This window comes from Primulina tabacum, chromosome 3, assembly GCF_025594145.1.
Source record: "Primulina tabacum isolate GXHZ01 chromosome 3, ASM2559414v2, whole genome shotgun sequence".
Classification (NCBI taxonomy): domain Eukaryota; kingdom Viridiplantae; phylum Streptophyta; class Magnoliopsida; order Lamiales; family Gesneriaceae; genus Primulina; species Primulina tabacum.
Genome location: NC_134552.1, coordinates 2,267,773 through 2,284,023, shown reverse-complemented (window position 1 = coordinate 2,284,023; position 16,251 = coordinate 2,267,773).

The following is a 16,251-nucleotide window of genomic DNA, read 5'->3' as shown; positions in this document are numbered from 1 at the left end:
TTATCAATGGTTTTTAAAATTTATAAAGGATAAGATTAGAGAGAGACGTCTAACATGATTTGGTCATGTGAAGACGATACCAAACACAACTATAATTCGACATATATTAGATTGACATGTTAATGAAAAGAGTAGAGTAGAAGGCTATGTAAGCCATTGAAAACTTCGATAAATGTGGTTAATGAATATATCTTATATCTTGATTTAAGAGATGACATGAACAAAATCGCTTATTTTGGAGAATTAATGTCAATGTAGCCGACCTCGCAATTAGTGGAAATGTGATATGATGATGAACTGAATTGTCAACGACTTTATCTACGACTTGATATAGGATTCATCAACTCGGTAACCATGACGTGCCTTTGTTAATGTTTTATATTTGTAAAAAAAAAAACCCTAGTTGAAATATTTGTAAAATAACACCTATGCAAAAATATAAGATAACATTTATTTGACGGGTTTTTATTTATTAACTTAATTGTCAACGTCTTTATATGTTCTTAGATGTAAGATTTTATCATGATGTTATTGTTTAATTGTTTATAGTGAATAATGCCAAAAGGGTCCTCTCCTCTTATAAGTAGTTAAAATTAGGTCTTGATCATGTAAGTTGAGTTTTTTTTTTCGGTTTTGATCGTATTTCATTAAAGTATTGGCATGCGATGTCGGGCACATCTGCGATCTTATGTGCCAAATCAGCAATTTCCAAAACCACATTAATAATTTTTAGTGTCACGCCAGTAATTTCCGATGTGACGTCAATTTCAAAAAAATAGGATGAAAGCAAAATAACAAACTTACAATACCAAGACTCAATTTTGTCTATTTAAAGGATCAAAAATAAAATAGAAAAATTAAGTCAGATGATGAATTTTGCTATTTTATTCCGTCGTTATTCCAAATAAAAATATATTATTAATGTTTTTTTATTTATTAACTTAACTATCAGCGACTTTATCTATGACTCTTTATAGTATTTCGTATTTCTTCAATTTGATTGGTAAAAATATTTGCAAAATAAAACCGCAGAAAACATATAAACATTTATTTAACAGATTTTTATTTATGAACTTATCTGTCAACGAATTTATATGTTCTCTGTTACAAGATTGTAGCAACATGCCTTCGCTTAATAGTAAATTTTAGCGAACAATGCCAAAAATGTCCTTTATGTGTGTTTATTTTGGGTTTCGGTGCTCTGAGTAGTTAAACTGGATCATGGGGGTTTCGGTGCTCTGAGTAGTTAAACTGGATCATGGTCTTGTAAGCAGTGTTTTCAGAACCGGACCAGATCGACATGTTTGACAGGGAGCTGGTCGCTGGTACGGTCCGAAAAACTCCCAAAAATCGTTTTATCATTCAAAATGGCCAAGAATCGATCGTACTAATATTGAACTAGTGAACCAATTAAAAATCAATTGGATGGGTTCACATTTTTTTTATTTTTTGGTTATATGTATATGATTCTTTAGATTTTTAACTTAATAAAAACATTATTTTAGTAGTGTTAAAGCTTATTTGATTTTTTAAGCATTGGTAAATATATATATATATATATATATATAATATACAGACAATATATATACACATTTAAGATATTTAGGATTTAAATATATTATTTATTATAATAAATTATTATTTTATATCATATAGTTGAACTGCTATTTCAAAGTAGACCAGTTCGATCATCATTCTAGTTACGAAAACATTGGCAGGAAGTTGAGATTTTTTTTTATTTTTTTTTTTTTGAAGAGGCTTTTGGTCTTATTTAACTAGAGTATTGACATGATATGTTGGGCAGTTCGATCGCCAAAAGTCACTTTTTTGTTTTTTCAAATTTTAAAAACAAACATTTGATAAGCAACAAGTGAAATGTCATATCTATCACATTGGACTCATAAGCATATGGTCGATATGTTCAAAATGTTGGAAGCATTGGAGTTGAGAAAGTTTATGGGATGCGACACCAAGGTATATGAACCAGTGCTTGATGTTCTGTTTGTTACTGCTAAGATTGAGCATGGATCGGTGGTATGCATCGTTCAAGGATCAAACATCAACATCACACAGAAGTTGTTCGAAGAGACGTTTGATTTACCGACAATCGGCCTAAGTACATTTTTCGAACTTCCAAAAGGCATATGCACACTGTAGGGTGGAATTTTCTATTTCAGTCTCCCCTTTGAGGTCACAAAACTGTTTGATGAAAGAACTAAAGGTCGAGTATAGGTTGCTTGCTGATCTGGTAAGCAAGCCACTGCTGGCAAAGACAGGTAGGTGCCTTTGACAAGGTGACCATCGAGAAATTTTTGGCTATGAATACTATTGCCTCCAGAATAAATGTTAGCTGGTCTGACATTCTCTTCAAAATTTTCAAGACCAGGGTGAAGAAGAAACTCGATCTCCTGGGTTTGTTATTATGTTGTGCTATCTATTGGAACAGCAAAATGCCCAAGCTCCACTGGGAAAATTGGTCGATTGGACCGCGGTTGAAGCTTGCAAAAATAAGAACGTTCCAACCGCCGCTGAGTTGTTGGTTGTAAATATTGAGTAGGGAGAAGAAAAGAAAGAGGAGAAAAAACAAATGAAAAACAAGCCGACCAGGACAACAGACAGAGAGACGAAGAGGAAGTTGGTTCTCTCTTATGAGTCAAACTCTGAATATGAAAGGGAGAAGATTCCCTTTCTCAGGTGTTTAGTGTGGGAAAGAAAATCGTTGAACCAAAGAAGAACGAAAAGCCCAAGATGAAGAAAATCAAGTTGATCAAGTATGTCAGCGAAGCACTCAGACCGGCCCCAATCCCAACCTGCATCCCTATATACAGTCTGTACAAAGGTGTCGCGATTGTTGAATGTGACATCTCTTTAACTCAATCTGGACTACCCAAGATCGACCTCAAGGAAGAAAACAAAGGAAAATTTGTCGAGTTGGAGAAAATTTCAAATGCTCAAGCCGCCATCAACCTGGTAATGCATAAGGTTGATGAGATTGCCAAGGAAATATTGAGCTGGTTTGATACATGCGTGCATTGTCAGACCATGGCACACTTCAGTGTTATTAGGAAATAAAGGAAACTCAAGGCTGCTGTTGAACTAGAAGAACAAATTCTGAGATGGGCAGAGATAGACCTAATCTCTGAAGCTCTCCCACGGCTAGACTTCGTCAAAATAGAGCTAAAGAAGAGTGTCTTACGGCACATTATCAAGCAGAAACGGGACAATTTCATTGTCCACAGACCGACTGTGATACCCTTGTCCCACGTCTTAAAAATAAAAAATTTAAAATGAGTTTATAATTAACTTATAATTGACTTCTATAGCAACTTGGGTTAATCATTTTCGTAAAGCGAGGACGAATACGAAGCAGTTGCTATAGGAGCCCATTATGCAGTCACGCAGACATTGGCCCGGGCTCGGAGCGTGACAGAATGGTATCAGAGCTAGTCACAGCAAGAAACATCGGGAATTAAGTGCTATGCGGGGCAAAGTTCTACGTGCATGAGAGCCACCTCTTGAACCTGCGGGGCAAAGTGCTACATGACGGGAGCCACCTCTTGAACATGTAGGAGCCACCTCTAGATTATCAGCGCTGGTGGATCGAGTGATCAGGCCACGACGAGGACGTCGCGTTCTGAAGGAGGGGTGATTGTGATACCTTTGTCCCACATCTTAAAAATTAAAGATTTAAAATGAGCTTACAATTGACTTCTATGGCAACTTGGGTTAATCATTTTCGTAAAGCGAGTACGAATACGAAGCAGTTGCTATAGGAGCCCATTGTGCAGTCATGCAAGCGCGGGCCCGAGATCGGGGTGTGACAACGACTACTTGAAATGGATGCGCTATCCATTTCAATGATTGTTAAAGTCAAGTGGCGTGAGTATGAACTTACAGCTGCTGAAGATGAAGGAATTCAGGTTGCCTTTGTGTTAAGAGAAGCTTGAGCAGTATATGAAGAAATTCCAGATGGATTTACACAAGCTTAGGCAGACAAAGAAATATTTGGTGAAGAACAACATCCAAGCATGGATTTACACAAGCTTCCCCTCCATCTCTGGTTGCTGAAATATCTACATAAGCTCCTATATCTCCTTCTCCAAGCATAGAAAATTAGACTGCAGAACATCCAGAGATGCCATTGATCTTTGTAGATGAAGTGGTGAAGTCTTTATCCAAATTTGACCACAACCTGCCCAAGATGGACCTTCCTCTATGATGCCTCAAGATTCAAAATTATTTGAAGGAGTAGACGTCTACACTAAGAAAGAGCTGTAGATTGAATCATTGTCATCAACTCCAGCTGATGAATCAGTGCCAATCTCATCTCTCTACAAATTTGACTGGCCATGAGTTGGTGATTCACAATGGTTTCAGACCAGATGTTGAGCATATGCGCAGGTCCAATAGGGAGGGGTGAATGTAGAACGTTTGGCTAAACCGCAGCATGACCAGACTCAAACCGCAGAAGCTCAAATCACAACTCAAGTCCCTGAGCCATTTACTGCAATGTATGAGGACAATCCCTCTGAATATCCAAGCGGTGGAGAAATGATTATTCTTTCAGCCTCCACTACTATTGCCAACTATCTCAACCATCTCGATATGATAAAATCTTGCACATGCACATACCAAGACTTCAACTCTCTAAGCCTGATGAAAAATCTGATGAAGACTCTTTGTTATAGCAATTTTGACTCAGTTGCAGGATGTTTCTAAATCCATTATTAACTTATAAATCAAGCATTTTGCACGTGCTATTGCATTTGACCACTTCAACTCACTGATTCTGAAGGACACCAGTTTCATTGGGAAACTCTACAGCAATCTCGGTTTTGACCAGCTCAAAATGAAGATCCAAGCCACCAACATGAATGCTGAATTGTCTTTCCAGATTATCCAAGTTAAAAATCATATGGACGCACGGCTTGATCACATTCAGAAAACCCTTGGTAGCCAGCTGCAAGAAATCCTTGAGTACATGTAGTGTGGTGGTGCCAAAAAAAGATAAATTCGAATACAGAAAGCTGGAAGAACAAAATAGAAGGGCTGAGAAGTTTAAGTACGAAGAATCTAAGAGGGATGATGAAAGAAGAAGGCAAGAAGAAAAAGCCAGAAGAAGGAAAGAAGGTAGAAGCAGTGGCAGTGGCAGTTCAAATCCTCGCATATAGGTTTTTTAATTTATTTTGTAGTTGTAATAGGCTTTTAAATTTCATGCAACTATATCGATGTTCTTCATTACCTGAGTGAAAAACAATTATAGTTTCATGTATTATCTTACTTAATCTTTTGATTTGTAATCATTGTATTTAGTTTTGCAATTTGCTTTGTCATCATAAAATATGAGGAAATTGTTGGAATAATTTTCTTAACATAAGTTTTGGTAAATGAAAAATAATAGTATCGACTTGTGTCATTGTTCAACAGTATTTCTTATGTATTTACAAGTTTCTAGCCACTAGATAAGGCAGACCACTCGGCATAGTATCAAAGCTCAAGCTGCTGACAGAAGATCATCATTGTTATGTTTCCAAACGGATCAATATCTTAGATACACTTAAAGTATGATCGTTCAACTCTAACCGGTCAGACATTAATAGATCAAGATGGATACTCCAATTCAAATTGTTCAATGACTATCAGATAAAGTGATAATCACAATATCCTACTACATCTCTATTGACAAAAAAAATTCAAAAATGTCAAGATTCAATCAACTTTTAAGAAGCTAAGATCAGAAGTCATAAAAAACAAAGAAGTATTAAATAAGTATTTAATGCAGTGTATGGTGAAAAAAGTTGACAATATCATTATGTTGGGAGTTAGTACAGACGATCGTTGAAAATTTTCCGATAGCTAGAGCTTTTCAAGTACAAATATGCAGTTTCAGAAAATAGAAAAAACAAGATTCAGGCTTTCAATCTGCAAGAATTAGAGCAAACTTATTCTTTCAACGTCAAGTTGTTCATTTAGCACATGCATATCACTTTATATCAAATCTTCTAAGGATCATTTTGTAATATCCTGCCTGCTCCAGTCGCCTAAGCTAACTGTTGGTTATTGTATTGGTTTCTGATTAAATAATGGTTCTTAAATCGCCATAGTTTGCGTTGAAATATCACTAAGAATTTCAATTTAGACAATGATAAGTATTAATAAAATTGTATTGTTACAAAGCATTGTAAAACTAAAGTCTTTTAGTGAGTTCCTTCCTAAATGAAAAATGAGTGACATAGTAGTATTTATCAATGAACATTCATAAATTATGTCTTATTTACTTACATACTTTATCCTTTTTGCTTGCTTATTTCTAATGTTGCTTATTTCTAACTGCTTTGTTAATTGTTGCTTGCATTGAATATATAGTTTATCACTAAGTCTAACCGGACAGTTTTTCGCATTCAAAATCATTTGAAATTGTCTAATTAAACCTATCAGTTCAAAAAAATATTTTAACAGCTAATAATTATTAAAATCAGCTCTGAGATTTAAAAAAAATTGAAAATAGTTCATTCATACTCTCTAAACTTTTTTTCCGATTCTAACACTTCAGATTCAACAAAATAGGACTAAAAACAGTATAAAAAACTAATTTAGAAGACCATGACTCAATTTTGACTACTTAATTGACCAAACCTAAAATAGACAAATTTAGAGGTTGAATTTTGGCTTTTTTCTTAAGATTTTATTTTTAATAAAAATATCTTATTATTGTTTTATTATTATTAACTTAAATATCAATGAATTTATCTATGACTCGATATAAAATTTCGACAATTTAATTAATTGGTAACTATAGCAAAACAAATCGCAAAAAACATATAAAGTAGCATATATTTAATATATATATATATATATATATATATATATATATATATATGAACTTAACTATCAGCGACTTTATCTATTACTCGTTATGAGTTTTATATCAAGTTGGTAATTATGTCATGTCTTTGTTTAACAATTTTCATCTTAGTAAAAACTTGTAAAACCTCACCTCCGCGAACTTATAAAAAAACAATTACTTCATATATTTTTTTATTAACTTAACTATCAATGACTTTATCTATTATTCAATATAGTTTTTTATCAACGAATGTAACAATTTTCATACTACAAAAAATATTGGTAAAACCACATCGCCGCAAGTTTATAAACTAATAAAATAACATGTACTTCATGATTTTGTACTTCTTAACTTAACTATCAACGACGACTTGATCAATTGTTCAATATAGAATTTTATCAATGAATTTAACAGTTTTCATCCTAATAGAAATATTGGTAAAACCACACCGCGAAAATATAAAATAATATGTACTTCATGAATTTTTACTCATCAATTTAACAATCAACGACTTTATCTATTATTATTCAATATAGAATTTTATCAACTACTTTAACGTTTTTCATCCTAATAAAAATACAACAACATGCCATCGCGAACATATAAAATATACTAGATCTCTTATGATACGGGTCAACTCTGCCTATATTTACAATAATATGTAATATTTTTTAATGGGTGACCCAGATAGAAGATACGTCTCACAAAATTGACCCATGAGACCGTCTACAAAAAACAGTTGTGTATAAAATAACATGTACTTCATGATTTTTATTTAACTTAACGATTAACGACTTTATCTATTATTCAATATAGAAATTTATCACGAATTTAACGATTTTTATCTTAGTAAAAATTTCATTAAAATCTAGTTGTCGCCATATAAATAACATGTACTTCATGATTTTGTACCTTTTAACTTAACTATCAACAACTTTATATATGTGAGAACCTGAATTTCCAGCATATGCTAATATTTCAGAAGCTGGTATTTTTCCAGGAAACATATATTTTTCCAGCAGACAGGTATTTTTCAGCATACAGAATCCAGCAGCAGAAAAGTTCAGTAGCGAGATTCCAGCAGATAGCTACTGATTGTGCTTATGACTTGTAACTGAAGCATTTATCATGTATTAAAGGCTGTAATGACACATAATGGCAGATTATGGCCATTTATTTGGGAGGCTAACAGTCAGAAATTTACCTATAAATAACACCCTCAAATCTCTAAATTGGTGTTACACAAATCTTGAGTATCACTTGAAAATTCGAGTTAAGAGAGCACCTTTGTTCAAGCAGAAAAATCCAGTAGCAAGAGCAACCAGATTTCAGACTGCCACCGAAATTCCTAGAAAATTACTGTAAGTGGGCTTATGTATAAATATCTTGAATCCAGTTTCATGATTTATGTTTTAAAGCAAAGTTTCTGTACGTTCGATTTCTGATATCTGATTTTTGAAGCACTGAAACTTAGTGAACTAATGGTAGGAATATATATTCTGAACATTACTGATTACTGATTACTCGCCTCACCCCTTAGAGGATAGAACATATAGGAGACTGCTATCAGCTTAGCCATGAAATTCACAAATGTGCTCAGTGCTTACTTGTTTAAATTTCTGATTACTGATTACTGAATACTGATTACTGATTTCGGAATACTGAATATTGATTTCTGTTACGAAAATAAGAACTTCTGTATATTATTCATATTACTGTTTCTGTATGAAAATGATTTCGAAAACTGGGAGTTATTCCCGCCCCCGCTTACTGAGTGACAACCATATCACTCACCCACCAAATCCATCTCAGATAAGAGCGAGGAAGAATTGTTAGAAGAAGAAGAACAACATCAGTTCTGGGGCTGGTGAAGAAGACTGTTATTTTTCTCAGTTCTGATTTATGTAATTAGATTCCGCTGCATTTGTTAAGACGGTATTATGTTCGGTTTTACATTTCCGCTATAAAACATTTGAGTTTGTATCAGACATTGAGTTATTCAGTATTATGAATAAAAGAGTTTCTGAATTTTGTACTTCTGAGGCTTATTGTTTTCGAATGTAAATTTGAGAGCAACGCCAGTGTCAACCAACCCCCGTCCTGGGGCGTGACATTGAAGTGGTATCAGAGCCAATTAGGTTTCATAATCTGGGGAAGAGGAACTAGAAATAATAAGTTCTGATAGACTTCTGAAAATAAGTCCTGAAAGTTACTGTAATAGACTACTGAAAATAAGCTACTTTAATAGACTTCTGAAAATTAACTACTATAATATACTACTGAAAATATAGAATAACTAAGTACAGTGGGGAAAAATCAGTTAGGAAAACAAATCAGAATACAGTAGAGCTCTGAGTGTCTCAGCAGCATGTCTGAAATAAGCAACATGTCTGAAATGAGTAGAAAAAAAATTTAGTAGACCATAACCAGTAGACCGAAAAACAGTAGTATCAGACCAGTAGTCTGAAACCAGAACCAGTAGATGGAAACCAGTAGATCTAAATGCAGAAGACTGGGTCAGTAGACTCGAAATGCAGCAGACTGGTTCTAACAGTGCAGGAAAGCAGTAGACAGTGCTGGAACAGCAGTAGACTGATTGCAGAAACATCAGAAGTGCAGTAGACAATGAATCCAGCAAGCGAATGCAGTAGACCTTGCAAATGGCATGGAAGTTGAGGTGTTTTTTGCGCAAACTTCAAACGGCCATAACTTTTGATCCAGGAGGAATTTTTACTATTAAAAGTATGCGTTGGAAAGCTCTCGATGAGAAGAACCTAACCTAGAACTAACATTCATTCTAGCACCGCCGAAGAACCCCAAAATCCTTCGTTTAGATAAGGATATCATCATTTTCGTAAAATTTTCCAGATTTTTGAAACTTTGAGGAATTTTCATTTCCAAACGGCTCAGTATTTTTGCACCAAATTTGGTACACTTTATGTTCTTGATGTGAAGGATTTTTAGTAAATTTTTCACGCCATTCTGAGACCGAAAAATTTTTGAGCTATTTTCTTCTACTAAATGTTATAGGCTTACTGATTCTGTTCATTCCAGTAATTGTCTATAGTTTGACTTGTACTCTTGAGATCATTCATGAACCTTCACTCTCATGTTTTGGATGTAGGATATGGCTGACCAGATTAATTACATTAAGAGCTTAGAGAGGAAGCTAGAGAAACTCAAGGAACATAACTACTGCCTAGAGCTGGACAAAGATGAATTAGAGCGTCGAGCAGAACACTTAAGAAGTGATGTTCAACGTTATGCTCACTATCTGCATGAAGCAGAAGAGAGGAGTAGGAAGGCTCAAGAAGAGTTTGAAACCTCCCAAGAGACTGTGGCAGAGTTCATCGAGTTACGTGATACATTAGTTGAGAAGATCCAAATACTTAAGGATCAAAATCACCAACTCGTGCACCAGCATAATCAGTATAGTGAACAGACTGATGCTCAGATTCAAGAGCTGCAGGACACTGTTGAAGTTCGTAGCGACCAGAATGCAGTTCTGCATGGTCATATTGAACATCTTGAAACAGTGATAGCCAACCATGAAGACGAACCTGAGGAGGATCCCGAAGAAGATGAAGAAGTCGAGGAGGATCCTATGGATTTGGGATTAGGAGAAGTGATAGATTAGAACATCAGTAGTGGTTTTCTTTGTAATATCACTTGTTCCAATTGCATTTCTGTTTTCAATTTCGATGTTTCGTTGTAATTGCACTTGCACTTTCTTGAAAAATCAATAAAATTTATTTATATCCATTGGTTTCATATTTAATTTCTGGAGCAATTACTCGATCATTGTGATTCTTTTGTTTAGTTTCTTTTTCTGCCATCAACCTTAGAACTTTTATAATTGTAGGAAATGGACGGATGACCAGTTAGAAACAATCACAACCCTCGTTACAATAACCGCAACAACAACCGCAATTATGAGGATGCACCACCACAACCACCACCAGCAGTTGGCCTCAGTCAGGCCAATTTGATGGCTATAGCCACGATTGTGGCAACCACTCTACAAGGGTTTGTGAACCCTAATGCTAATCAGCCACCGCCACCACCTTCAGCTCAGAATGGGACTAAGCAACACTATGAGGCTCTCCGAAGAGCAAGTCTCCCGAATTTCGACGGAAGCTCCGATCTTGAGGTCGGACAGAATTGGATGAAGGAGGTGGAGAACCATCTTCGACTACTTGAGGTTCCACAAGGAGTCAAGGTAGATGTGATTACACATTTTCTTGTGGATAAAGCAGCCAAATGGTGGGAAGGAGTTTCACCAGCTATGGTAAGAGCGGGACCTATCACTTGGCAAAGGTTCCGAGAGGCATTTTTGAAGTAGTACTTCCCGACAGCAGTTCGAGTGCAGAAGCTGTCAGAATTTGAAAGCTTGGTTCAAGAACCAAACATGACAGTGGTGGAGTATTCATCCAAGTTCCACTCATTGGGAACTTACTCCCCAACCATCATGGGAGACGAGGCCTTGAAGATGCATCGCTTCAAGAAGGGATTGAACAGCCGTATTCAATCTGTCCTTGCCGTTATCGAGCTCAATAGTTTTGATGAGTTGATGGGAGCCGCCATCAGAGCTGAGAATGACATCAAGAGGCGTGAAGGTGAGAACAAACTCAAACGTCCTAAGTCAAGCCAGTACCAATCGGGCCAACAATTCAAGAAGCCTAGGTTTTCAAGCAACCAATTTACCAGTGCTCCATCTAAAGGAACCACTTCTTCTCCATCAAGCAAAGAAGGAGTCAAGTGCCAAAATTGTGGATTCAATCACACTGGTGAATGCCGTAAGAATTCTGGAGCTTGTTTCCGTTGTGGAAAGATGGGTCACCGCATCGCTCAATGTCTTTTTCCAGATCTAAGTGATGGTCCAGCAGGCGGAACAAATCCAAACAAGCCTAAGGAGAATAAGCCAAATGCTCGAGTCTATGCTATCACTCAAGAAGAGGCTGACAACTCAAATGATGTCGTAGTTGGTACCATTCTAATCAATAATATACCTGCTTATGTGTTATTTGATTGTGGTGCTACGCATTCATTCATATCTAAGAGATTTGCGAAGAAGTTAGGAGCTAAGCCTGATAACTTAGAAGAACCATATAGAGTAGCAACTCCTGCAAATCGAATTTTAGAAACTCGCACTCTATATCGGAATATTAGTGTTCTCATAGATAATCAGAATTTCAAGGCAAACTTGATTCAACTAGACATGGTGGAATTCGACGTAATTCTTGGAATGGATTGGTTAGCCAAGAATCATGCTTTAGTAGACTGTCATCGAAAGACGGTAACCATCCAAGCTCCACACCAAGAGAAACTTTTATTTCATGGTAAGACAAAAGAACGAAAGACTCTTCTTTCTGCTTCTCAAACTTGGAAAGCCATGAAAAGTGGAGAAAATGTTTACCTAGCTATGTTAAGCGAAGTTAAGAAAGAAACCACACTTACGCTAGAAGAGATTCCGGTAGTACAAGAATTTCCGGATGTCTTTCCTGAAGAACTCCCTGGCGAACTTCCCGACCGCGAAGTGGAATTTGAGATTAATTTAGTGCCCAATGCTACACCAATCTCAAAAGCATCATACCGAATGGCTCCGGCAGAGTTGAAAGAACTCAAAGAGTAACTTCAAGAATTGTTGGATAAGAAGCAAATCCGACCAAGCGCATCTCCATGGGAGCTCCTGTCCTATTTGTAAACAAGAAGGACGGAAGCATGAGGATGTGTATTGATTACAGAGAGCTGAACAAGATCACAATAAAAAACAAGTATCCGCTTCCAAGGATAGATGACTTGTTTGACCAACTCAAGGGAGCTACGGTCTTTTCCAAGCTCGACTTAAGGTCAGGCTACCACCAACTCAAGGTCAAGACGGACGATATTCCGAAGAAAGCCTTCCGAACAAGGTATGGACATTATGAGTTCATGGTGATGCCGTTCGGATTAACAAATGCTCCGACAGTATTCATAGATCTCATGAATAGAGTGTTTAAACCGTTTCTTGACAAGTTTGTTGTGGTATTCATCGACGAAATTCTAATGTATTCGTCAAGTGAAGAAGACCACAAAGAACATCTTCGTCTCACCCTCCAGACGCTGAGAGAAAAAGAACTGTATGCCAAGTTCAAGAAATGCGAATTCTGGCCAGAGAGCGCCACATTCTTGGGACACATAATATCAGCAGCAGGAGTATCTGTGGACCCTAAGAAAGTAGAGGCAATCTCAAATTGGCCTATACCAAAGAATGTGACAGAAATTCGAAGCTTCTTGGGATTAGCAGGCTATTACCGAAAATTTGTTGAAGAATTCTCTTCAATAGCAATACCTCTCACCAAACTCACACAAAAGAACTCCAAATTTCAATGGAGTGAAGATTGTGAAAAGAACTTCGAGAATTTGAAGAAAAAGCTTACCTCCACGCCAGTGTTGGTATTGCCAACTGAAGGCAAAGACTTCACCATCTACAGTGATGCATCTAAAGAAGGTTTAGGATGTGTACTCATGCAAGAGGGAAGGGTGATAGAATACGCGTCAAGACAATTGAAGCCGTATGAACTGAATTACCCAACGCATGATCTCGGACTAGCCGCAGTGGTGTCCGCACTAAAAATTTGGAGACATTCTTTATGGAGCCAAATGTGAGATTTTCACTGATCACCAAAGTCTCAAATATTTGTTCACTCAAAAAGAACTAAATATGAGACAAAGACGGTGGATTGAACTCATGAAGGATTACGACTTGACGATAAGTTACCATCCAAGCAAAGCCAACAAGGTAGCAGATGCTTTAAGTCGAAAGAATATGAGTAAGGTGATCCTGACATCACTTTCAGCACAACCATGTCTTCGAGAGACAATCGAGATAAGTCAAGATAGAGATTCCGCTTTGGTGAAACTAAAAGAACAAGCTAAAGAAGGGAAATCACCAGATTTCGAGACGGATAACGAAGGAATCTTGTGGATGAAAGGACGATTGTGCGTACCACACATCGATAACCTTCGACAAGAAGTAATGTCTGAGGCACATAAGTCGAAATTTTCAGTCCATCCTGGCAGTACCAAGATGTACAGAGATTTGAAGAAAAATTTCTGGTGGAGTGGAATGAAGAAGGACGTGACAATGTTTGTTTCTAAATGTCACGTATGCCAACAAGTCAAAGCAGAGCACCAGAGACCTGGTGGACTTCTTCAACCATTAGAAATCCCGGAATGGAAATGGGAACATATTTCCATGGATTTTGTAGTTGGTTTACCAAAGTCGAGACAAGGTCATGACGGAATATGGGTGATCGTAGATAGACTACAAAATCTGCGCATTTCTTACCGGTCCGCATGAACTATAATTTGGACAAGCTAGCCACACTGTACATGAATGAGATCGTACGATTACATGGAGTTCCAACTAGCATACTATCCGACCGAGATCCTAGATTTACATCTCGATTTTGGAAGAGCTTTCAACAAGCTATGGGGACAAAAGTTACCCTTAGTACGGCATATCACCCTCAGACCGATGGCCAAACAGAGAGGACAATTCAGACTCTAGAAGATATGCTGAGACATGTGCTCTAGACTTCAATGGTAATTGGAGCGAACATCTGCCCTTAATCGAGTTCGCTTACAATAATAGTTACCACAGCAATATTGGAATGGCATCATATGAAGCTCTGTATGGACGAAAGTGTCGATCACCACTGTATTGGGATGAAGTAGGGGAAAAAGCCATCGTTGGACCCGAACTAATCCAATAAACAGTGGATAAAGTTGTCGTGATTAAGGAGAGATTGAAAACTGCACAAGATCGACAGAAAAGCTGGGCTGACTTGAAAAGAACCCGTGGAATTTGAAGTTGGAGAAAAGGCATATGTGAAAGTGTCACCCATGAAGGGTGTAATCTGATTCAATAAGGCTGGGAAACTGAATCCCAGATACGTCGGACCATTTGAAATTCTTGAAAAAGTGGGAACACTTGCTTATAGATTAGCACTTCCACCCGACATGTCAAGAATTCACAATGTATTCCACGTCTCGCAGCTGAGGAGATCCAAGTCACATTCTGGAAGCTGGACCACTTCTGGTCGAGGGAAATCTAAATGAAGAATTGAAGTATGAAGAAATTCCGATTCGAATTGTGGATAACAAAGACCAAGTACTTAGGCGACGAACTATCCCATATGTCAAAGTACAATGGTCCAACCACACCGAAAGAGAAGCTACTTGGGAGTTGGAAGAAAGGATGCGAACACAATACCCTTATCTCTTTGAGGACCATGTATAACAAAGTTTCGAGGACGAAACTTTTCATAAGGAGGAAGGGATGTGAGAACCTGAATTTCCAGCCGATGCTAATATTTCAGAAGCTGGTATTTTTCCAGCAGACATGTATTTTTCCAGCAGACAGTTATTTTTCAGCATACAGAATCCAGCAGCAGAAGAGTTCAGTAGCGAGATTCCAGCAGATAGCTACTGATTCTGCTTATGACTTGTAACTGAAGCATTTATCATGTATTAAAGGCTGTAATGACACATAATGGCAGATTATGGCCATTTATTTGGGAGGCTAACAGTCAGAAATTTACCTATAAATAACACCCTCAAATCTCTAAATTGGTGTTATACAAATCTTGAGTACCACTTGAAAATTCGAGTTAAGAGAGCACATTTGTTCAAGCAGAAAAATCCAGTAGCAAAAGCAACCAGATTTCAGACTTCAACCGAAATTCCTAGCAAATTACTGTAAGTGGGCTTATGTATAAATATCTTGAATCCAGTTTCATGATTTATGTTTTAAAGCAAAGTTTCTGTACGTTCGATTTCTGATATCTGATTTTTGAAGCACTGAAACTTAGTGAAGAACATTACTGATTACTGATTACTGGCCTCACCCCTTAGAGGATAGAACATATAGGAGACTGCTATCAGCTTAGCCATGAAATTCACAAACGTGCTCAGTGCTTACTTGTTTAAATTTCTGATTACTGATTACTGAATACTGATTACTGATTTCGGAATACTGAATATTGATTTCTGTTACGAAAATAAGAACTTCTGTATATTATTCATATTACTTTTTCTGTATGAAAATGATTTCGAAAACTGGGAGTTATTCCGTCTCCGCTTACTGAGTGACAACCATATCACTCACCCACTAAACCCATATCAGATAAGAATACTGAAGAAATGTTAGAAGAAGAGGAGCAGAATCAATTTTGGGGCTGGTGATGAAGATCGTTGTTCTCAGTTCTGATTCTAGTTTATGTTATTTCCGCTGCATCTGTTAAGATACTGTTATGTATGGTTTTACATTTCGCTGTAAAACATTTGCTCTTTGAGTTTTATCAGACAATGAATATTATGAATAAAAGACTAGTTTCTGGATTTTGTACTTCTGAGACTTG